A 25,595-nucleotide genomic window follows, 5' to 3' on the forward strand; every position below is an offset into this window, starting at 1 on the left:
TATCTGATTGACCCCTTTATTGTTCCAGTAATCCCCTAATGGATTCCCAGACCTCGCAAGACAACGAGTACACGCCCTTATACTCCCAATATTCTCAGGCATCCTACTTTCCAGACATGCATGTGCCAGTCACTCCAACCAATAGTTTGACACTGCCCGCATCCTCATCCTCAGCATTTGCATGTCCCCCACTTGTTCCAGTGACTTTTCCTTTGTCCACTTTTTCAGTGGTTCACCGTTTGCGTTTACGCCATACAAACGGCCCAACCCAATCGGCTACCAATCTGTGCATCAAAGTCCGCAACCCTCACAAGTAGAGACGGAGATCTCATTTTTGCCTCGAGAAGGGAGAAGTGATGTGGATGGGGTTTCTACCCCATAAAAAGGTTTTTAAAAAAAGCTACCAGTAAAACGTAGAGTCCAACACTCAAATGATGCAGAGGTACAGGAGGTTGAAGTTTCCAACAAAGCCCCCGTGACCAAGAGAGGTAGGAAGGCCTCAACACCAAAGACCAATGTGGATGAACAAACACGGAAGAGGGAGGTTTTGAAGGATGCATGGGTTGTTCATCTCATTCACATTCGGGGCTCAATGCACGATGAGTTTGGATCATTATGGAGTTCTGTGATGCAATCTCCGCATCAAGTCTTCATGACCTATACATTAAATGGCCTTCTTCTTATAGGATGCGTATCATGGCTGAAGGATTTGAAGCAATACATGGCATTCCGTTTGTCACATTGGTGTAGTGGATGGTAGCCATGTTCCAATTATTGCCCCTCATGTGTGCACCATGAGGACTGCTTTAATCGAAAGGGGTTTCATTCTATAATTTTGCAGATGACCATTGCTTTTAACTGCTTGGTTTGGGATTATGACATTGGTTGGGCAGGTTCTATGCATGATTGGAATGTATTCCAAAGAAATGATCTAGGACAGAGGTGTGAATCAATCAGCTTAGGCAATTATTGTTTACTTGGTGATTGTGCTTACCCTGCAAGGTTTTGCATGCTTCCTCCATTCAAAGGAAGTAAAGATGGATTATCCCCTGAGTAGTACTGTTGGAACTACATTCAGTCTCGGCGGATGCCTGTGGAGAGGGCTTTTGGAATGCTGAAAGCCCGCTTTCGTATTTTATTAAAGAGATGTGACATGTTATTGCAGAATGTGCCGAAGATGGTTAGCACTTGTTTGGTCATTCATAACATGTGCATTGTGCATGGAGATTCATTTGATGAGAGTTCGAGAGACACAAGTGGAGGTGGATAGAGCAAACAATGATGCATTGGCTTTGGATCCAATCACTCAGAATGGGCTGCAAGTGGGTCTTGCTGAGGTTACAGCCTTAGTGCAGACCGAGACCTCAGCAGTTGTGCAGAGGGCACAATCATCCGAAACAGCACCGCCTGATTCATCCCAGGTTGAGGGCGCAGAAAGGAGAGACAATCTTGCTAGAGTAATGTTTAAAGAGAGAGAGTGAGGACAAATGTGAGAATTGTATTTGGTGATCATGACTCGGCTAATGAGAGTGACAATAGTGAGTAGGAGATGAAATAGTGCTTGGAGGTTATGACTTTGGACACAAAGTTGGTATTTTGTATATCTCAAAGACATCATATTTTGTTTATCTCAATAGTGCTTTTATGTTATGACTTTGGCAGATTTTCTTTTTTGGATGTTTATTTGGTTTTTAAATCTCATATGCCTACCGATTCTCTTTTTTTTTTGTAGATGGGAGGAGGGGAGGGGGTAAGATAAATCTAGTTCATCCCCTCCCCTCCTCTTGTGAAGAGAGCATGGTGTAGCCACAATAACCATGGTGATGGGGTTCAAGTCCCCAACTCTCTATTTATATGGATGGAAATTGCTTTTGTAGGGTATTGATGAAGTTTGGGAGCAACTTGTGGGTAAGTGATAATTGATTACCAATTCATTCTTGCACTTGTATTTATAATCATTTATCATGTAAGGACTCTTATCATATGTGTTGAGCACCAAATTGGGTTGAAGAAATAGATTTCTCAAAGCTACCATACCTTTAAAGGATAGTAACCAATCAATTTGCTTGATGTGAGTATACATTGAATAGGTTGGGGTTGTGTGTCCAGGTGCTGAAGCAAAGGCCATCACGGTGAAGAGATATTTGTCTGCCGTGGCTTTCAACAACATCACATGTATTGCATTTGGCAAGAGATTTGTAGATGGTGAAGGCAATGTTGATCCACAAGGGATTGAGTTCAAGGAAATTATAGCACAGGGGATGAAGCTTGGTGCGTCTATCAAGACACTTGAGTTTATACCGTGGATCAGGTGGATGTTCCCCCTACAAAAGGAGGAATTCTTGAAGCATGGCGATGTGACAACCCTGACAAAGCTGATCATGCAGGAACACACCATTGCCAGAAGTGGTGAAGCTAAGCAGCACTTTGTTGATGCCCTCCTTACACTGCAGAAGTAGCATGATCTCATAGACACTCACATCATTGGCCTGCTTTGGGTAAGTGGATTTAATATGTTAGGAATGTGCAACCATATTGCTTTTTGTAATGCAGCCATGGTTACGTATAGCGTCTGAACTAAAAGTACAGATATTTCGGCATGCTCAACTAATTAACGTGTTATTCTTGTACTGAGAGGGCATTGCTACGTTGTTTTCTAGGACATGATTACTGCAGGGATGGATACAACAGTTATTTCTATCAAATGGGCTATGGCCGAGCTGGTTCGCAACCCTCGTGTGTAGCAGAAAGCCCAGGAGGAGCTCGACCAAGTTATCAGCATGGAAAACATCGCCAAAGAAATAGATTTCTCAAAGCTACCATACCTTCAATGTGTGCATGTATACGCAGGTTTTTATGGATGGTGGAGATGCACGAGGTCATGTTGGGCGGTGTGTAAAGGGGGCACCCATGCATGGCCAGTCAGTTTTTTAATAAACATAGGCATGGGCAATTGGTGTGTAATGGGGTACGCCCATTCAAGAGTGCACAAGGCACTTTCTGGTTGCCCACATGTTGGGGAGTATTGTTCCACCTCGAGAGGCGGTATCCTGTCATCTGAAATGTGTGTGTTTTGGGGGGGTTTTGGGTAGTGAAATGTGTGTGTTTTTTCCCCTTTGCATGAGAGTGGGTACTTAAATTACATGCCATATTGCAAGAGAGTGGATATCACTTTGCACATTCGAATGTAACACCTCCACTTGGAGGTGAGGGAGTAATCACTCAGCTACAACCTAGGAGGCATGTAGGTGTTTGTTGGTCTACAACTAAGTGATGGTTGTGGTGGGGAATGTTTTGTTTAGAGGAAACTTGGGAAAAAAATGGAAAGTATTTTCATCTTTCTTTCTTTTCTTCCTCTCTCTCTATGTCTCTCCTGCCCTTTTCTCTTTTTTCTTTTACCCTCCTCTCTCTCTCTCTCTCTCTCTCTCTCTCTCTCTCTCTCTCTCTCTCTCTCTAGATTGCTAGGAAGGACCTTTGTCCCCTAGGTGTGGAGGGCTTAAAAAGGACCAAATAGGGTGCCCAAGTGTAGGCTTTGGTAGATTAAGGTTAGGGTTAGGTGGGAGATAGCCCTAACCCTCTACCTTTTTGTATAAAAAGACATTATGGAATGGAATAAACATCATTTGGCCTCCACTTTGGGCTCTTGTCTTTACCTTGTTGATGCATTAGTATTTAGCTCTTGGTTAACTTAATTAGCTTCATATTCATTAGTATTTAGCTCTTGGTTAACTTAATTAGCTTCATATTCATCATTACATGGATTAGGACTTTATTTAAGTAAGATTTTAGCTTTGGTACTTTTGATTAGTGGAGGATTAAAGGAGGCATCATGTAAGGCATCTATAATTGGCGATCACAAGGGTTGGGAGTTTTCCCCGCCTAAACCGCATATCTCCCTCCTCTACCTCGCCTCCCAACCACCACCAAATCATCTTCATCAAAATCAAAACCATCTTCGCCTTTGAGGTACACAGGCTTTTGCTTCTTGGCCCCATTTTTCCTCGTGGCATGCTCTACCTCTCTTTCATCTTCTTCTTCATTATTGTCATTGTCTTCATATTTGTTGAAGAACTTGGCCTTATGGGAATAGATGGAAAGGTCCCTCTTTTTTATTTTGCCCAAAGGGTCAAAAATCTCCTTGGGTTGGATAATGAAGGCGAGATAGTGGTCATAAAGATTTTGGGATGCTCGACTTTGGGTGTCAATAGATTATTATTTCATTTTGTTGGATCTCATCATTTATTCCATTTTGGGTAGAGCATCCATATGTATTCGTAGCATATATTTGTTTAGACATATGAAAGTTCTCTTATGGGCATTTGATTTTATTACAAAGGTTGTTAAAGGGATACTCCAATTTTGAGTAGATAGACATGCATGTGAAGTAAAACAAGCTATTTTTTTCTTGAGAGAGAGACATGCATGTAAAGTAAAGCTATTTTAAACCCCACAAGCTATGTTCAAGTAATGTGAATTAAAATACACTATGAGGAAGCGTCAGATCACTCTTGTGTGGAGGAAAATTGGACCTAATCTTGTGTTTTGATTTTTCTTACTCTATATTTACAAATATCTATATTTACAAAAGTGTCAGTTTGTGATTTAATATTATTGGGTAATTGCCTTCCAACATCCCCAAACCAACTTTTTTAGTTGAACGAGCTAAGACCACAAGTTCACGTGACTTGGCATCTAGCTCCTACAACTAATTCCATCCATTATCATAATTACAAATAGAGAAATTATCAATTACAATGGGCATATACGAATCAATGCATGGATGCTCATGAAACGTTGAAGGAAACAAATGGTCTAAGAGCATGAGAAGAGTTAATGATGCTTTGCCAAAGAAGCCATGGCCCCATAGTGAGGCTTGAAGGAGAATGTGAGGTTGGGGTACAATGTAAAAAGGTGTTTTTGAGAGAGAGAGAGAGAGAGAGAGAGAGAGAGATGAGAAGAATGCAAGGGAGTGGGTGAGCTTGAGCTTGAGCTTGAGCTTGTTGCAAGCTTTCTTCTTCACACACACAAAAAATAATGGACAAGCGTACAAGCGATAGACAAGAGAGAGATGGATGGCCAAATTTCCCACTACTTTCTTCACTTCTCTACAACCATAACAACACAAGGATAGGAGTGTATACTAAATGGAAAAGTACTCTACTAATACAAAATTCGTAGTGTGAACCCGACTATACAAGCTAATGTTATAACTATACCATATCTCTAGTAACCAAAGTGGTTGTCTTATAGCCCGTAAACAATTGGTAGCATATAACCATAACCTCACCAACCATGCTAGTGGCATCAGTTCAGAGGTGTCTGTTATAGGCTACCACACCTCCAAGAGAGAACTCAATGCATTCACCTAAAGGATGAGCAATATATCACAACCGTCGTGGGGCACTTACCAATGCTTCGAACTTGAAACCCTTGAGGCCTCCAAGCTCACTTGTTAAGTTCCAAACCTCCAAGTTCCACCTCCACGCTGTCACCGTAGAGTCACTCACACCATCGCATAAGGCAATCACTCTCTCTCTCACTCTCCCACACAAGCATGAATCATACAAGCATAGAAGAGGCACAATGCTATAATACTCGCTCTGTCAATCTCTCTCAAAACACAAAGAAGAGCTCTCTATAGTACAAAAGGGGATTGTATCTTTCCATTATGAGAAAATGCCTTATATACATTTGGCTCTTATTCACACTTTGGCGCCCAAAACTTACTAAGCCTTGGGTGGCCAATATCTCATAATGTACAACTTTTATAGTGCCATTTCATGACACTTATTAATGTCCTCAATTGGAGGCGCATGCTTGTTAATCCAAAATGGGATTAACATCCCCCCTTCTTGATGTAGGTTATGTCCTCAGAACCTGTTATACCGAGGTCTAAATACCTGGTCACCAAACTCATGTTGATAGAAATTCCTTCGTGATGAAGCTTCCTAAGTGTGCGTCTGAACGCTGAGTGGGAGCGCCAGAACCCTGTGTCCACCATGTCCTTGAACGTGACATACATGTGAGCCGGAAGACACCTTAGGCGATGGTAATACATCATCATGCCCCGATCAAATGGGCCTTGATTCATGTCGAACTGTAGGTGCTCAGCATCATGGCCATCATAGGGCTCTCTAGGTTGGTCGATCAAGACCACCTATAATTTCAAAAATCTAACACTTGCCACGATTGTTGGATCCGGGATACGACGCCATGCTTGTATCCAAGTAAGCATTTGCTTCCTTTGCTCCCATATGTCTGGAAAGGTTGCTGGCATGAAGATTGGAAAGTTGTATCAGACATGGGAGTCGCGCCGCTTAGCCTCCTAAAACTCCAGTGGAGTCCATCTTCTCTTAATTGGCATGTACAATGGGTCAACCCATTGTGTTGGTGGCGTGCACATATAGACTCGGCTATACTCTGGAATTGTTAATTGCTCTTTCCGCCAGTCTGGCTGTATTCTAAAATCTTCTAGTTTGGGTTGCGCCTCATCTGTGACAATTGTGGCATAGCCGCCTCGTGTGTACGGGGTGAGTCTTTCTCCACCTGCAGAAGCAGTAGTTGATCTCATGAAGGTGACAAACTTGATTTCCAGTAGGGCAGCCAATCGGGGATTATCCAATTTTGTGTGCTTTACCACATTTGCCCATAATGTGCCTTCTCCAGCCAAGGGAAGTAATTCTTCTAAATCAACGCCAGGTGCTCGTAGAGGGTATGGCACATAATGTTGCTTTGTTTGGTGTGACCTCGGAGTAGGCTTCTAGTATAATCCGTCGAGTTGGCTCAAATGGAGTTACTTGCAATGAGCACCTTGAACAACTTGGGCTTTAAGAGAGGATTGCCAGTGCGAATGAAGCCCTTGTATTCTGCACCAGACAATGATTCCAAAATTGTGTTGTCAGTGAAGGCTTCAATATTGTCATGGGAATAGGATAGCGTACCTCTTGAGGTTGCTGTTGGGGAGACAGGTGAGGTGCCAGTATCTCCTTGGGGGCGAGGGTTAGTGGGAAAATCTATTTGAGCGGAGGAGTGAAAGTAGAGAATATGCAGTCGACCTGAGATGTGTTAGTAGTAGGTGGGGTATTAGGATAGGGGTTAAGGAGTTTACTAGCAACATTAGAATAGATGGGGTAAGTGGACATTGAAGATGAAGATGAGGTTTCTTCTTCCTGACCATGACTTGTGCTAGGGGGTGGGTGGCTAGGCTTGTGAGATTTCATAAACTCTTGTAAGTCATGGATTTCCTTGGGATTTATGGTAGGATATTCAATATGGATGGCTTCAAAATTGTAATGTACATTGGTTAACATGAATTCTAAGTGTTTGTAGATATTAGAGTATAGCTTTACAATTCCAAAAGGATGATACAAGGTAGACTTACATAAGTTACGATATTGGTGAGTATTATAAACTTCGAGCCACCCATGGCTTATAATCCATTGATAGCTATGTGCTACCACCTCATAGTTGGCCGGTGTCTCGGGAATGCCATCTGGAATAAACAGGTCTAATTTTTCAACACTATTTTCCAGAATTTCAGAATTTTGGAGTACCCGACACCAACTACAAAGGTTTAACACAATAGGATGTAATGGGTAAAAGAAGATATCTTGTGGATTAGTTAAGACTATGTCCCCCCGTAAAATTCCCATTATTATTGTAGGGTCAGCATCGCGTTCAGTATTCTGCTTAATAAGGGTTAGTTCACCTAGGCCTAGGTCTTCAGATAGATTTATATCATATTGAAGTAAAGAGAGGGTTAGTGTAGACCAAAAGAGAGAGTGAGTTTGAGGAGGGGCCCGAGGAGTTACTGGCAACTGACCTAACTTCGAGGCACGCTCAAGGAGTAGGCGTAGGTCATCTGTAGGCTCCGACCGCTGACTTCTGTCTTGTATTGCCAACTGGCATTCTAACTCTTATAGACGAGAGTCATTGTTGTTTGATATGGTAGTTTCACGAACCATCCTTGTAGCATCCAATTCCTTGAATCTTCGGGTTGCTTCCTCTTGGGCACGCCTGGCTGTTGCTTCGCTTTCTTGAGCTTCAATGATTCTTTGGAGCCTTTCGGCAGCCAGCCTCTGACTGTCTTGTAGTTACTATGTAAGTTGTGCCATTGCTTCTTGGTGGGCCAATTCCATCCTTTGCATTTCGACTTGACTGGCACTTATGGCGTCGTTAGGTGTTCTTATTTTCTTTGCATGTGCCTTGTTCAATTGTTCTCTCTCTTGCTATAAGTGAGTGGCTTTGTCCTCCACTATTTTTAGATTGGAGGATAGTTGTTGGATTGTCATTGCAGCTTCTCTTCTTTGGCCCTAGAATTGTGCTGGAGTTCTTGTACTTGATGGACATGAAGTGTTGTAGGCTCATGGGTGTGGGTGAACTCCTTCTGGAGTTGCTCTTTAGCTTGTTCTAACTTTGCCTTGAGGTCTATATTTTCTTTGATCCTTTGTACAATGGTTTGGCTAAGGATCACATAATTGCTCTCCAATGCTTTGTATCTGGTCTCTTGCTCCTCCGTGGCCTTCAAGCTTTTCATTATGACATCCCGATGTGTGGCCTCTACTATCGCCAAGTGGTCCCTTTTTAAGGTCCACACTTGTGTGTTTGACTCGTTAACCTGCTTCCAAAGGGCATCGTTACGATCATGGAGCATGTGTGTTGTGTGAGGAGGTGGCAATGCCAGACTTTCTGTTCCTGCTCCCATGGTACACTTGTGCTTGCGCTTTCTTCTAGTCCCGCATGTGGCAAGTTTAACACCAAACCCTCCATTGTTTCTTGTATGAATTGTTAATAGTCAATGTTTTATAGGGAGACCAGCTGGGGTATTCTTTCCTCATCTTCCAAATGCCTTATTTTGCTTAGGCTTGATGGTTTTGCACTTCATGGTCTTTTGCTAGTATCAGTAGTATGAGTTGGTGGTTTGGGCTCTTGAGCCATTGTTGCCTGCATGCCTGTTCTCCTCAGCCTGTACTGGAATTGATGCTACTTGTTCGAGCCCCATCTCAGCCGGTGTGTCTGTCAAAGCTAAATCCTTAAGTGGAGAAAGGTTGGTGAAAATTAGCTATGCTGGGCTCATCGGGGGAGTAACTTACTACTGTTGCTCTTGAGGGGTCTGGTTGATTATGGCTTCTTGCTCTGTCAATGCTTCCTCGTACTTTCTGATTTCCAGTGCCACCTCACCCTTTGGTCGTTGTGATTCTGTAGCTATGTCTGGGATGATGCCCCACATTTTCTTCTCTGTCTTCTTCTTTATCCCTTCACTTATTTCCTTCATAATGGCCTAGGTCTCCCACTAGGACATCTTTGTTGAGATATCGAGCTCAACTAGTGCTACGACAGAAATTGATAACCTGCCTGGGTGGTAACTTCCGCATCTACACCACTAGCATGGGGTCAAACAAGATCGGGAGTATCTTGTTACCAATGGATTCCAGATATCCAATGCAGATTTTTCACTATATGTGAAAAAGACATATAGAGGGATCATGCTATTAGTCATCTATGTGGATGACTTGATTATCACCGATGATAGTGGTGCAGACATACATGATGTTAGGATGATTTCGAAGTAGAAGTTTGAGATGAAGGATTTGGGTGAGCTGCAGTATTTCTTGGGCATAGAGGTGGTGAGATCACCTCATGGCATTTTGCTACTGCAGAGGCAGTATGGCTTGGACATGTTTTCCAAGTATGGTATGATAGGCTATAAGCCTATTTCAGTGCCATTAGAGCAGAACACAAAGCTCTCTGTAGATACATGTGAGCTTTTGGAGGACCCTACTACATACAGGCGCATAGTGGGTAGTTTGATCTACATGACCATTATAAGGCCAGACTTGAGCTATGCTATTGGACTTGTGAATCAGTTTATGCAGGCCCCTAGGAAGCCACACTTGGATGCGGCTAGATGGATCCTCCGGTACATAAAGTCCATAGTTGATTATGGACTTTTCTATGAGGCTTGTACAGAGATAGAGTTGCATGGGTACACATATGCTAATTGGGCTGGTAGTATTGCAGCAGACAGGAGATCTACCAGTGGTTTTATGTTCTCATTTGGGAGTGCTCATGTGAGTTGGAGCAGTAAGAAGCAGCCAAGAATTGCCTTATCGAGTATAGAGATAGAGTACAGGGATGCTACTATGGAAGCTTGTGAGGTAGCTTGGCTTCAGAAGCTACTTGATGACATGGGAGAGCCCGTGGATAGGGAAGTTATTATATATTGTGACAACATGAGCAGGATACAGTTGGCCAGTAACCCAGTATATCATGCTAGAATGAAACACATTGAGGTGCATTATCACTTTAAGGGAGAAGGTTCTAGCAAGAATTGGCTCACAGCGTGAACCGTTTTGAACCAGTTTCACGCCATGAACATTTTTGGATCAGTTCACATCATGAACTTTTTTAGATTATGAATGTGCAAGATTGATACCTTCTATTTTTTCCTTCATGCTCAGTCATTCAAACATGCACGAAATGAGTGAATGATACCCAATTTACTTTGTACCCATTGTGTAACAAATGGATGCCTTCATTTTTTATTGCCATGAAAACCAAGGTGACACCTTGGCACTTTTGGGTAAGTGTTGCTACAGGCGTTTTAGCTCCGTTTGGGAGTTTTTGATTTTTCCTTCCACACAACTGAACAATGTTATTACTAGGTCTTGTGGTTGGGAGCTTTTATCCATGTCCCTTTGCTGAATTTTTTTGTTTCTACCTTTAGGGTCCCTGTTCAGTTTCGTGACCGAAGTGACATTGCTTTGGCAATTCCCAACCCATTTTGTTGAGTTGTCTTCTTCCTCTACAACAATGTTGGCGCAGTTCCAGCATTGGTTGGGAGTTGATGCTGTATGCTTTTACAACTCTTTCTTTTGTTACCAAAATTGCTTGTGATGGTGGCCACTAAGTGGGGTTTGGGTACCCATATTGCTGTATTGCCTTGCTAGTATCCTTGTGCTTGTAGTAAGTCATTTCGGACCCATTGCTTACAAAAGCCTGGTGGGCTATTGGTATGCCTCGAGTCCTTCCAATTTGTTTATGTAAGCCAGGTTTGACTTTTGATTCCTTTGTGGATTTTTCTTACTGTCCCCATATTATTCTTCTTCTCCTTCTTGTGGGGTCGGTTTTTGAGTTTAACTTTTGGCACCCACTTCTGTGTACCCTGCGACTTTGGGTATTGTTTGTGTAGGCTTGGTGGGACTGATGCTTGTTCTATTTTATGAGTTGATGTTACTGTATTCGGTGTCATTTTTTCATCAATCATGATCTATTTCCCTCTATTTGTCAAGCTCCATAAGGGTATGGATATTACCTTGTCGCCCTCGTTTTAACAACGCTGTCCTCTTCTCTCATTGGATATTGCATTTACTGTCGCAAATCCAGGATCGTCCTAAAATCATTTCCTCTTCCATGGAACCTACAGGCATGACAAACACTTTTCCAACCGAGGAATTATTTATGATGGAAATGTTAACACTTAAAAACCCCTCAGCTTTCGTAGTTATCAAGTGTACACTTAAAAACCCCTCAGCTTTCGTAGTTATCAAAGTGTACACTGCGTACTTGTGCATCAGTGGGTTCAAGGTGTGGTCTATCTAAGGCTTCCCATGTCTTATATGAGATCAAATTATGACGATCTCGTATCTATTAGTGCAATGCTTGTTGCATGGTATTTAGCTATAGAGAGTTCCACCTTGAGTCGTGCTAGCTCAATGTTCAGTTCCTCTTTGTCTGAGAGAGTCAAGGAAGCCATGTTGACATGTAACATCCTCTTCTGGAGTAATTGTTTAGCTTTGCCCTCCCTTGCCTTAGCCTCTTCTTGAGCTTGTTGGATGTTTTCCTTTGCAAGTTATTTTTGTTGTTTGAAGAGGCCAATCCTTCTCTCTCTGTGTCGTGGTGTAGGTCACCTCTGCATCATTTAATTGGTGACTGGCAAAGTAGACTAGATAGTCCGATTTGAACTCACCATGCTGGACTAGTACACATCTAATAGCAAAGTTTGATGCATCAATATATGCCCATGAAATATGAGGTCCCAATTGGGGGGTCGTAGAATTTGCACGCTAGCCAGTGCCTGCTTCAGTCGATCATATACTTCCTAGCATTCCTCAGTCCATTCAAAGATAATGAGTAGCTTGTACAATGGTCTTGCAATTAGAAAATTATGAAGCAGCGGTAATACCCCACGTGGCCCATAAATCTTTGCACACCTTTGTAATTAGTTGGAGGTGGCAGCTCCAATATCAACTTGACCTTGCTATCATCTGTGGATATACCATTCTTTGAGACAATGTATCCTAATATCACACCATGTTTGACCCAAAATTGACACTGTAAAGGGTTTACGAATATACGATATAATCGGCATCGCTCAAACACCTTCCTTTAGCAAGCCAAATGGTCTGCCCATCGAGAGTGTGCACACAAATCATCAATGAATACCTTCAACCACTTATGCAAGTAGTCTTTGAAGGCTGTGCACATCAATCATTGGAATGTTGCTGGGGCATTGGTGAGACCGAAGAGCATAACCTTGTATGCGAATGTCACCCACATTATATTGAGAGCTGTCTTATGCCGGTCTTCTAGTGCTATGGACACCTGATTGTAGCTGGAGAATCCATCCAAGAAGTTGTAAGCTTCTTCACCAGCCACTCTCTCCAAAACATGTTCTGTATAGGGTAATGGTGGATAATGGTCCTTCCTAGTAGCTACGTTGACCTTTTTAAGATCGACACATACCCTAAGTTTTCCATTATTTTTTTTCACTATTATGATTGGTGACAACCAATCCGTGTGTTTTATCTCATAGATAAAATCCGTAGCAACAATGAGCTTGTTTATTTCCTCCTTTAAAATTGCCGCATACTTAGGATTCATTTGGTACGGTTTCTGCCTGGTTGGTCTTGATCCTTCCATGATTGGAATCGTATGTTGCACTACCTCAGGTGGTGGTACCCCCTTCATCTCCTTGTAATTCTAGGAAAAACAGTTCTTAAATTCCTTAAGGAGGGCAGGAAACTCATCTTCTTCAGCGTCGAAGTCAAGTCCTTAGCAATGTATACGGGTCTGGCTTCCTCCCCTGGTCCCGCAATGTCAACTTCCTTGACTTTTGCCGGGCCATCGTATGATGTGGATAACCCATCCTCTTTAATCCTTGTTGTTAGTCGGACCACTTTCCGTTTGTCAATAGTGTAGGTTTTGAAGTGGTCTGGCATTGAGAGCAAGTCTGGTTTATCCTCATTCTCACTTTTTGTTTTAGCCATGACTTTTCTAGCCTCACATTCAGCTTCTGCCAAAGCTTTATTATGTTTTCGACGCCCAGCTTTTGTAAGCTTAGGTGTCTCTGGCTCTTGATGAAGGGTGACTCTCTTCTTGTGTCTTCCTTCCAATGATATCTTACTCAACTCCTCACCCCAATCCTTAGAAAACGCATCGTGTACCTTAGTGGGGTTGAGGTATCTCAACCACTAGGTATCCGTGGGTTTTCTTCGTAAGTAACAGAGCATTTCGTCGAGCGATATATCGTTTCTGTTTTTTCCATTTTCTGAGGCGTTAAGGGTTGGTACGGCCTTGTGTTCTGGTCCCTTCTATGCTAGAGGCTTCCTCTTCTCATTCTTCATCAATGGTTTACCACTTAACCATACAAACAGAGGTTGTAGGGACATTTCCAAATTCCACTTACTGGGTTCCCCTGGGTTGCACAACATCTATGGTAGCTAGCACTCCATCCAATTTTCACTCAAGTCTAGAGGAGGAAGTGATGCATACATTTTTGTTTCTTCTTCTTCTTCCTTGGAAGTTTCCATTGTGGTTTGGCATATTTATATAGATACGGTCCGCTCCGTTGTGATCGAATCATTACCAAAACAATTTCCCTTTCATGGGATGTGCTTTCCATGTTTTTAGATCTATTCTTAAAGTTTGTGAATCCCTATGCACATACACATGATCTAATGCCCAATCACGCACCAATTTGGATTTCCTCATGAAGGGTCTCCCCAATATTATGTCATATGAGTCAGGTTAGTGCAGGTAGTCCATTATCACAAATGTATGATGGTAGCAAAATGTTTCACATTCTCTAGAAGTCTAATGGGCGCCTTGAAGATGTTCCGTCATCCATTTTAACAATTAGATCTGCCCTTTTTAGATCGGGTTTTCCCTAGTTCTCCCAGCAATGCTTTGTAATGATGCTAACCCCTCCCCCGCCATCCAAGATAGCCAATGCCTGGTATCTACCATGATGAATTGGGATAATAGCATTTGTGTCATCGCTGTTGTAATAACGTCCCAATTGATTAATTAGTATCTTGATGACTTGGGTTTTCCTTGTGTGTCTTAAGGTTCTTTCTACCACCAGAGGTGGCATAACATTCTCTATAGTCTCAGCTGGATTTAGTCCACCTTCTACCCATTCCTTTATGTTTGCCCATAGGGTTTGTGAACTGCGTAACAGTTGCCCCAATGGCATTTGTACAGGCGTGGACAGTACAGCCGCGAGACTTCTGATATCTGGGTTCTCTAGTGATTGAGGATTCCTCCCAAGTGTGTGTCTTGTTTTCATCCATAGGGAAGAAATGGATGGACTCACCCAGCGCATTTTCCTCAAACATTCTGGACATCGTGTTTGCTTGAGATCCCTTTTCTGTTACTTCTGGAATAGGAGTAGGTACGTCCAATTCCCTTTCCCTTGTTGGCTCGTTTTGTGGATACATTGTATCCCTGACCCGGTTAGCCCTTAGCTTAGCTTCATGAAGTCGTTAACATTCTTCTACTAAGGCTTTGGCATCTTCAAGCTTTCTTATCTCCTCATCAGCATTGGGGTACTCATCGACTCCTTTTGAAGTTGAGGGTTGCTCCCTTTGCTCCTCTAGGTCCAGTTCTTTGTTGTTGATCCTTTGATCCCCTTCTTCTCTCGAATGGGTGGATTCAGTGTCGATCGTATCTTCTTTGGACCCATCTTGGATTGTGACCCTTGTGCTAGCCTTACCCACTTTTTTCACTCTTCTCCTGGCCAGTTTTGGAAATGGTCAAATCTACTCGGTTCTTCCCCTTGTCCCCTAATTGGGTTTGGGCTCGTGTGTCAAGACATTGAGTGGTGTGATATTTCCAGGCTGCACACACTAATGGTTCGGATGGTGATGATTACTTGTGCGGTATGAAAAATCCTTGATCAAACGATCAATTCCACATTTGGTACAAGTGAGTATTGGCATGTCATTGGGTGTAGCAATCACTTGTTGGGGTTGGTGCATATAGTATGAACCATATTCTTGACTGGGCACTCAGCGATTCGATACGGCCCTCCATAGCCAAAACATTATAGCGGTCCTCCATAGCCAAAACATTATAGCGGTCCTCTCCTCATGTTCGAGTTCATGTCCTTGCTCTTCCACTGTACCGTGGTTTGAAACACAGGTACTGGTGTGTTATTCTGTAGGACATAGAATTTAGGCGTGACCTCCGCAGTTTCCTCATAGTACTCTCCGCTAAGTTCTACTTCACGTACCATATCAACATCTTCTAATGGCTCTTCAATCAATACTTGGTTGATTTTAGCCTACGGTGGTTGTGGTGGTAGAACTGGTGGTGGTAAAGGTGAAGCATCTTGTACTCGGAACATCCTCCTAGGTAAATAGAAAGAGTTGGGTTGTCCTACAGCAGTAGTGATCTATCCAGGTAACACTGGTAAAGCCAATGGAGCTCTAGAGGTGCTGGTAGCTATGCAACATTTCGGAATCTTGGATATCTACACATTGAAGTTTCATGATTCCCTAATTTTACACAGTGTGCACAATTGAGTAATGGCCTTACTCTTAACTGTGGACATTCGGTGGTAGTGTGATTCAATCTACACATAGAGCACCACACCAATTCCCTGCAGGGGTAAAGATGGTTATGCCCATACCCAGATGTTTCTCTTCCCTCCTTTATCTTCAATTTCTCTAGTATTACGTTACTAAGCTCGTCCATAGTCATGTTTCTGACTTGCTTGCTTCGAGTTCCAATTTCTTAGTGACTCGAGACACGAGAAGTCATAGTTGCTGAAGATATTCATAAATGTGTGTGTGTGTGTGTGTGTAGCCGAATAGATATATAGTCTAATATATCTATATATCCTAAAATAGATAAAAGAGTAGTCTCTTTGTAAATACACACACACACACACTAAAATACATATATCCTAATAGATTCTTAGCCTAAAATATATACAATATAATATATAAATATAGACATGTATGTGTGTGTATTTACAAAGAGACTAGCCTTTTATAAAAATAATACTTAGAACTAATAAATGTATATATTTGTATATTTTTTTATATATTTGTAGATACATATATATTTGTATATTTTTTATAAAAAAGAATTTATCGTGACCATTCTCAATCGTGATTGCTCCACCTTGTTTTATCATTTCAACCGCCTTCATTCTCAATCGTGATTGCTCCACCTTGTTTTATCATTTCAACCGCCTTCATTCTCAATTGTGATTGCTCCACCTGTTCCTTCGTTTTTATATTTTCATTTCATATTTTTGTCTCTCCTGTTCTTTCTGCATCTTCGTATTGCCTTCCCTATGGAGCACACTGTCACCTTTGAGTGGGAGCTTGATGGCTGCAGCAAAAAATCTCAAACTTTAATACTTCTCCACCAGACCATGCTTGTCAGTCATGGATATCTACAAGGGTTTCTGCCTTCATCACACGCCCTTTCTGGAGTGAAAGCTACTAGGACCAATGGAAGCCTACAGGAAATCATCGCTCATTATGATATGGAGGGCAATAAAAGATACCTCGTAGATATTACTCGAAGTAAAACATATATGCTACAATGTAGTCCTCTCTGTGCTGCTGATAGTCTTGATTCTAGTGCTAATGACATTGCCCAAGATGTTCGACATTTGGAGACTTCAGTGGATAAAGAATTAGGGACACAAAACACCCATGTTCACATCTCGAGCTCCTCCTCTGAGAGTGACTTGAATGGGTGAGCAATTTTTGCAACCAGGTGAAGGCACAAGCAATCCAAAAGGTTCAAAGCATAATATCTCTGAAGATGAATGTATTGCTTCAGAGAGTATACTTTCAGTTCTTCGTAAGAAGGAGGAACCTTCTCTTCTACGTTCATTGTTGGAAAAAGTTACTCGAGTCATCCAAGTCCAGGAGGTGCCAAGACATTATGATGGTGATTCCATCCTAGAGGTTCCACCAACATATGGCAAAATAGGAAATATGGATGGAATGGAGCAAAAATATGATGGTCACCTATGGACACGTCCAGTAACATCAAAGTTGTACCGTGCGTATTAGCTATTGTGTTGGTACTTTGGAGTGCCATAGGCTCAGCTGTCCTTTTTACTTGAACAATAAAAGGTATAACAACACCTTCTTTCATGGACATCTGACAAAAAAGATTGCAATTGGACTTCTGACAGAGGATGAGAAAACTAAAATAGTTTGTCACTTTTGTCGCAAAACTGCACACTGTGTGCAAGTGTGTAGATGTGTTGTGTATTATGTAATGCCTCGTGACACAACTATTACAAGAATGATGCTCCACACTGGGCTGCATGAACATCCAGTTCAGCCAGGAACTTCAAGGTCAATGTTGGAGCGCATGAAAATGTTTGTTTCTCAAGTGTCGAAAGCCCAGAGAAGTGCAGGTCCTCAAAAAATACAGATGGATATTGTGAAGGATATGCTGTTTTCCTCCATGATGAATCAAAATGATGAGCTACCTCTACAAGTATTGGGGATCATGAGCTCTGCAATTTTTTGGAGGAGTTGAGTCCTCTTGTGGAAAACCAGAGGTGAGTATTCATTCTGTAACTTAATTATATTTGGATGTATTTTTCTACATTCAGTCCTCTCTTTATTGTGAAATTATGTTTTTTTAGGTTTAGACGCATTGTATCCCAGGAGAAAAGAAAATTGATGTCGGCAGGAGAGGGCTTTGATAGCATCCTTCTTATACACAGAAGATCTCTCTATTCATTTATACAAGGTAGCCGTTTCCCATGACAAGGTGGCCCTAATGACAAATGTTATGTCTTTAAGATGTCTTTGCGAGACAAGGACTAGCATCAGGCGTGGACTTGGCGAATCGCATGTGGTGTGATGGTTACTTGTCAAAGTCCTGGGTTTTTTTTTATCACACTCATCGAGTTTTTGGTTGGTCAACAATGGCTTGTCATGTTTACGACCCAAGGTGAGACTACGTACTTCAATTTTTTCCTTCTTTCATTTACCTTGAATGATAGCTGATTGAAAAAAATTCTCTCCAAAATCCTCTAGTGTTCAAGAGCTGTTGACAATTGCCACATGCGAAATGAAGGAGGAGGATACAAAAAGCCAAGTACTATTTTGGGAAATGCTGAATAGCACAATGGAGCAATGCGGTTATGCACCCGCACACTTCTATGGGTTTATGGCTGATGAAGCAGGGTCAAATTGGTGTGCATTAGGACCGTTTTCAATGGGGGTCCGCACAACATTATGGAGGATAGGGAGCGAACGTGCTTATTCCATTGGAAACAAAGTTTGATGAAGCATGCTAAACAATGCGTGAAGGCGAAAGTCGACAACACCATATTGACTTGTGTGAAGAATGGAGATTGGCAACCAATAAGGAGTCAGCTTTCTTAAAAAGTAAAGAGATTCGTAAGTGGTGGAGAAATGGACATGTTCATGAGGGAAAACTATCAGTAATGGATATGTGGATGAATTGGTGGGAAGTACGAATAGCACATTGGGGCAACCTCATGTCAAGGGTGAGAAATTTTATGGAGAAATGATATGTTGTATGGATGTATTTGCATTGGAGTCAATTTTTTGTGAATTCATGTATGAAACCTCTTGTGTGCAGGTGGTCTTAAGCTCGGTGGATTTAGCACAAACTCCTCGAACAAACTTATCTGAAAGTGTACATGGAGTTGGCTTGCTGGTCAAGGATACAAGGAAAAGGTTAGCTTGTATGATGCGTGCATTTCAGATATGGCAAATGCTTTACTACAAAGTGCAATATGCATATTAGAGATGGGGAAGCACAAAGGTAAGGGACCAAGCTTGAGCAAGTTGCTGGACAGGGTGGCAGCAAGGTCAAGACCAACACCACCACAAGTGGCTCGCATGGTCCATGAAACAGGAGCTAATACTCCTTTGTATGAGGAATCAAGGCCTCTACATGGAGATAAGGAGACTATTCAACGGAAAAAAATGAGGACAATGGAAGTAGACCAATGCTCACATCGTCCAGGTTATGTCATGTAGAGCAGACATTGTCAAAACTGGGGAACACAGCAAGAAGAGTAAGTTTTGGAGATAGATCTAGAACAAACAGTGCAGCAAGTCACGCTTCAAGGGGAGGACCAAAAAGTCTAATGACGGGAGGAAACAAAGATGTCGGACATGAAGAGCCTAAACAACATTATGGCACAATGAGCGGAGGACAAATGCATGTAAAGGAAGAGGCCGTTGGTGGACGCACAATGTGGGCCATTAGACAAACCCCATTGAACTCAAAAGTCAAATGTTTGGGAGGTATTGATGGAAGACTTAAGTGCAACTCATACATACAGGGAAGCTCTATTGGAGTTGTTGCCCCTAGCTTCTACTCAGAGTGACGACATCTTGGTCCGGGAGGGCCAAAGGCTCAAATGATGTGGTTTTGTCCTTCAGATGTTTCACACACATGGCATGTAGATCCAAACATTATATACAAGCCATCATACCCAGATATGTGGAAAGTGGATGTTGGGACCAACATAACCAGCCAAGAGGTAAAGAAATTAGTAAAGGTAGGGTTCAAGTTAGATGTTACTCATGAAGAACCTTTAAGGTCTTACTACCTTTATTTGGCTTTTAATTACACTAAATAAGGTGCTGGATCTCATTTCTTCATCTAATATTTCTTGGACCACTAGAACATTCCCATTGTTCTTACCCATGTGATGAGAGTAATTTTTCTTTTGAACACTTCTAGCAAGTGTCACATGTTACCATATTATAGTAGTGATGTGTGTGAACACACTTAGGACCGCCGGGGCACTTTTTCCCTCACTAGGAGGTTTTTTCCCCCGTGCATTGTATATACGCCCATTATCTTCTAGGGCTTGTTATCTTTCATTTTTGGCACTCATAATACACTACTGTGTTGTGCTCAAGCTTCCTCATCTTCTTGAAGTTGTGTGTGCATTCCTGCAACCCTAATTCCAACAATTGGTATCAGAGCAGGCTTCCTCCTCCCGGGCAGCATCACCGGCACCTGCCGCTTCATCTCCTCCGATTGCAACGAGGTTTCACGAGCGTCTGCAGGTTAGTATATGCCGTGGGACAGCCCGTAGGGCTTGGTCGTTTCAGAATTTTGATCTAAAGTCATTTCGCCCTCCGTTTTTGCATTCCAAGTACTGCGCAGGCAAAATCGTTCTACTGTGCAGATTTTCTGTCAAGATTAAAATCTGCAGGACAGGTGCCCATTCGTCTGTTTTGGGCTGTGCTGCATAGCACAGGTCGATTTTATACAGGTTTACCTCTTACAGACAGCATTTACATCTAGTAGTACAGTCATTGGCCATGGCTGACAACAATGATGTATTCCGCATGTTGGCTGCTGAGGATAAGTTGGATGGCACCAACTATCCATTGTGGGCATATATGATGCGACATGTATTGGTAGCAAAGGGGTTATGGAATATTGTGCAGGGTATTGATGCACGTCCTATTGTGGCTGGGAATGCTGCAAACACATCAGAAACAGGTACTGTTGATGATGGTGCAGGCACAAGTGCTGTAGCAGCTGTTCGAGAACCACCACTTTCAGCAGAGCAGATTCGTTGGGATGGTAGAGATGCGCAGGCTCATGCCTTGATTGCGCTGTCTGTCAAACGTACCATTATCCCACATATTCGCTCCTGCAGGACTTCTAAGGATGCTTGGGATGTACTTGCCACATTGTATCAGGCAAGAAATGAGGCTCGTGTTGCTTATCTCCGAAAACAGTTGGAGAATGAGCATATGAACGAAGGTGATTCTATGGATAGCTTTTTGACAAAGATCAAGGATTTCAAAGAGCAGCTCATTTCTGCAGATGAAATCCTGTCAGACAGTTCACTTGTGCAGACTGTTTTGAATGGTCTACCAGATTCTTATCAGGGTTTTGCTTCCACTCTTCGCTTGATGATGAAAGGCAATCCCAATGCCTTATCATTTGAGGAGTTAGTTTCTGTTTTGCTACAAGAAGACCAGTCAAGGCAAAACAGGAATAATATGCGTGTCGCAGATCAAGCTTTCGTTGCTAGTCAGAGAAGCGGGAAAGGTAAAGCTGGCTTTTCTTCTAGTAAGCAGAAATCTGCAAATGCTGCGCAACCAAAGAAGGAAGACAAAGATGAGAAGAAGGGTGACAAACAGAAGACATTTTGCAAGTACTGTAAGGGAAATGATCATGTCATCAAAGCGTGTCCTAAGCTGGCTGCGAAAGAGGCTAAGAAGAAAGAGGCTGGTATGGCTGTTGCAGATGCCTCTCCTTCTAACAATGAATCTGCTAATGTTGTGCTAGATACAGAATGGGCATTCAATGCGCAGTGCAGTTATGACCCATCTTTGCATGACACATGTATGTCTGCAGTAGATTCAGATGTATGGTACTTTGACAGTGGTGCCACTAAGCATATCACCTCGCAGCGCAGTTTATTCACTTTCCTTGAGTCTGCTCCCACAGGGAATACTGTCACTTGTGCCAATAACTCCTCTTATCCCGTTAAAGGAGTTGGACAGATTGTGCTGAATGTTGCAAATGGCAACACCTTTACACTTTTTGATGCATTGTATGTGCCAGGGATCAAAAAGAATCTGCTGTCAGTCTCCGCATTTGCCAAAACAGGTTTGGTTGTAAAATTTGTGGATGACAGATGTACTGTTCATGATCTCTCTTGTGGTGACATCATTGTAGCATCTGGTTCACTATGTCGAGGGCTGTATAAGCTCAATATGGATGGCAAATGTGTAGAGGATTCAGCATGTGCTATTATGGATACGCAGGCTATTTCAAATGCAAAACTGTGGCATGCACGTTTTGGTCATCTGAATTTTGCAAGTTTGCTGCGCCTGCAGAAATCTGAAATGGTGTCTTCTTTGCCTAAGCTTGAGGCACCTGTCAAGCATGTTTGTGAGGGCTGCATATTGGGTAAAATGCAGCGTGCTTCCTTTCCCAAAGATGGATCAGTGAGAGCTGAACGCAGATTGCAGCTTGTTCACAGTGATGTTTGTGGACCCATGCAAACTCCATCATTTGGAAACTACCTTTACTTCGTGACTTTCATTGATGATTTTACCAGGCATGCATGGGTATATCCTTTGAAGGCAAAGTCCGAAGTGTTTTTGTGCTTCAAACAGTTTTTGGTTATGGCTGAAAATGTGTCAGAAAGTAAGATGGGCACCCTCCGTTCAGATCGAGGGGGGGAGTATATGTCTTCAGAATTTAATGCATTTCTGGCTGAGCGTGGGATAAAACACCAATGTACAGTGCCGTATACACCACAGCAAAATGGTGTGGCTGAGAGAAAAAACAGGTCTCTCATGGAAATGGCAAGATGTATGGTTAAGAGTCAAAGTCTACCACATGGTTTTTGGCTTGAGGCTGTCATGTGTGCCACTTATGTACTAAACAGGTGTCCCACCAAAGCATTACAGGTTGTCACTCCATATGAGGCTTGGCATGGCCGCAAGCCATCTGTTGGCCATTTACGTGTTTTTGGTTGCCTGGCATATGCATTAGTGCCTGTGCAACATCGCAGAAAATTGGATGACAAAGCTGTCAAATGTATTTTTGTTGGATATAGTGCTGAGAGCAAAGGCTATCGTTTGTATCATCCACAGACAAAGCGCATTTTGGTTAGCCGTGATGTTGTATTTGTGGAAGATGCAGTTCAGCCCTTCGTTTCATGTACTAAGGAGACAGATATCAGCTCACGTGATGTCTATGATACATTGTTGCCTCTTTTCAGTGGTGCACAGTCAAGTGCAATACCTCATGAGGCAGTTTTTCAGCCTATGCAGGTTTTAAATGATGGCACAGATCAGCCTATATCTGATGCAGATGTGCATGATGCACTTGAGGATGAGAGACAAGAGATTGAGGGCTCTAGGAATATGCCTAGATGGCTGGTGCAGACTTTGCGTGACAGCAAGTTGGATGCCCCTTTGTCTAGTCGCACTCGTTCTGGCTCTCATGTTGCCTCTTATGCGTCAGATTGTTATGCATTGGCTGTTTCTAGTATGTGCGATGAAAGTGAGCCTGTTTCATTTGATGAGGCACAAAGTTCAGAAAATTGGATGGCTGCTATGCAAGCAGAATACGATGCTATTATGAAGAATAGTACATGGTCTTTATGTGACTTGCCCCCTGGCAAGAAGGCCATTGGCACTAAGTGGGTATACAAATTGAAGCGTAAGCCTGATGGCACAGTGGATCGCCATAAGGCTAGGCTTGTTGCAAAAGGTTATGCTCAAGAGAAGGGCATTGATTTTGATGAGACTTTTGCTCCCACATGTCGTATGACCACTGTTCGTAGCATCTGTGCATTAGCAGCTCATAATGGTTGGAATGTACATCAGCTGGACATAAAGACTGCGTTCTTAAATGGAGATTTGCATGAGGAGGTGTATGTATCGCAGCCTCGTGGTTTTGTTCAAAGAGGGCAAGAAAACAAAGTGTGCAGGTTAAAAAAGTCTTTATATGGTTTAAAGCAAGCTCCACGAGCTTGGTATGAAAAAATACATGCATATTTGACTGCACATGGGTTTCAGAATAGTCCAACAGAAAGCACTTTGTATGTTAAACGTGTGGATGGTGTACATCTAATCATTGCTCTCTATGTCGATGACATGCTGCTCACAGGACCAAATGAGAGTCATATTGCTGATTTTAAGGCTGATTTGAATGCCTCTTTTGAGATGTCAGATTTGGGGCATTTGCATCATTATTTGGGGATACAATTTAAGCAGTGTGATGGAGGTATTGCTTTGTGTCAGACAAAGTATATTGAAACATTGTTGCGGAGATTTGGCCTTGAAGACTGCAAGCCTATTGCTACTCCAATGGAGACAGGTTTGAAGTTGAGTCTTCATGATGCTGGAGATCACTTTGATGTCACACTCTATCAGACAGCTGTTGGTTGCCTCATTTATGTATGCATTACGAGGCCAGACATTCAGTTTGCAGTCTCACAGGTGAGCAGATTTATGCATAGCCCAGGCATTAAGCATTGGCAGGCAGTGAAGCGTATCTTTCGCTATTTGAGTGGTACTCGGCATCTTGGGTTGTTTTATCCCAAGGGGGGATCATTGCCGCCAGATTTACATGTTTTTTCAGATTCTGACTGGGCTGGTTGTTATGACACACGCGTGTCCACGAGTGGTTTTTGCTTCATGCTTGGAAGCTCATGCATATCATGGTTGAGCAAGAAGCAGCCTACTGTGGCCACTTCTAGTTGTGAAGCTGAGTACAGGGCAGCTTTCACAGCTACGGTTGAGTGTGTGTGGCTCAGACGCCTTATGGCTGATTTGGGTGTTGGGCAGCCATCTGCCACCACCATCTTCACTGACAGTCAGAGCGCATTGGCAGTTGCGCGGAACCCAGTGTTCCATGCTCGTACGAAGCACATTGAGGTGCACTACCATTATGTCAGGGAGAGACTCTCTGCAGGAGAGATCAGTTTGGCTTATGTGTCAACACAGGATAACCTTGCAGACCTTTTCACAAAGGCTCTGCCTCGTGAGAAGTTCGAAGCTTTTCGCAAAGCTTTGGGCTTACTCCCTTTTGTGGATTCGTCCACATAGCTAGACACTTCCCTATACATGAGTGCTAGCTCTTGTTCACCGCATCACTCCAGGGGGGATTTGTTACCATATTATAGTAGTGATGTGTGTGAACACACTTAGGACCGCCGGGGCACTTTTTCCCTCACTAGGAGGTTTTTTCCCCCGTGCATTGTATATACGCCCATTATCTTCTAGGGCTTGTTATCTTTCATTTTTGGCACTCATAATACACTACTGTGTTGTGCTCAAGCTTCCTCATCTTCTTGAAGTTGTGTGTGCATTCCTGCAACCCTAATTCCAACATCACATACATTAGATCCTTAGATTCGATGCTTATACAATGTGTTTACCTCCCATGGGTTTTTAGACTTTCTTCAAACATCTTTCCCTTATCTTGAGAGTCAGTCTTAACCTCTTCAATTTATGCAGCTTTGGGTTCTGTTCAGCATGAAGCTATTGCTTAAGTTGTTGGATATCAAATTGTTGCTTTGCCAGTTTTGCTACTAAGTGTCTAAGCTACTGCCTAGCTCTGACGCAATGGTTTTCAATTTCTCAAGTCTAGCCTCTAAGGTTTTCTTGACCTTCAGTTGTAATTCCATGTCCGCCAGTTGCCTTTCTAGGGCTTGTTTGTCACATTGAGTTGCTGCCTCAAGTTTTCCACTTGGGTTTGCAATTCCTGCAGCTTTCAACTTCAAGCTGTTTTATCATTTGCTGCAGTTGGAGCTACTGCTCAGCAGCAATCTTTTCATTTTCCCTCAGCTTAGCCGTTAA

The 25,595-nt window shown here is 42.6% G+C and overlaps 1 pseudogene; it reads left to right on the forward strand.

The window, feature by feature from the left end:
- Positions 1-1,220: 1,220 nt before the first annotated feature.
- On the forward strand, positions 1,221-25,595 carry LOC147637142 (cytochrome P450 98A2-like; annotated as a pseudogene).

Source organism: Cibotium barometz, chromosome 7, assembly GCF_041138505.1.
Source record: "Cibotium barometz isolate CiBa-2024 chromosome 7, ASM4113850v1, whole genome shotgun sequence".
NCBI classification, from domain to species: domain Eukaryota; kingdom Viridiplantae; phylum Streptophyta; class Polypodiopsida; order Cyatheales; family Cibotiaceae; genus Cibotium; species Cibotium barometz.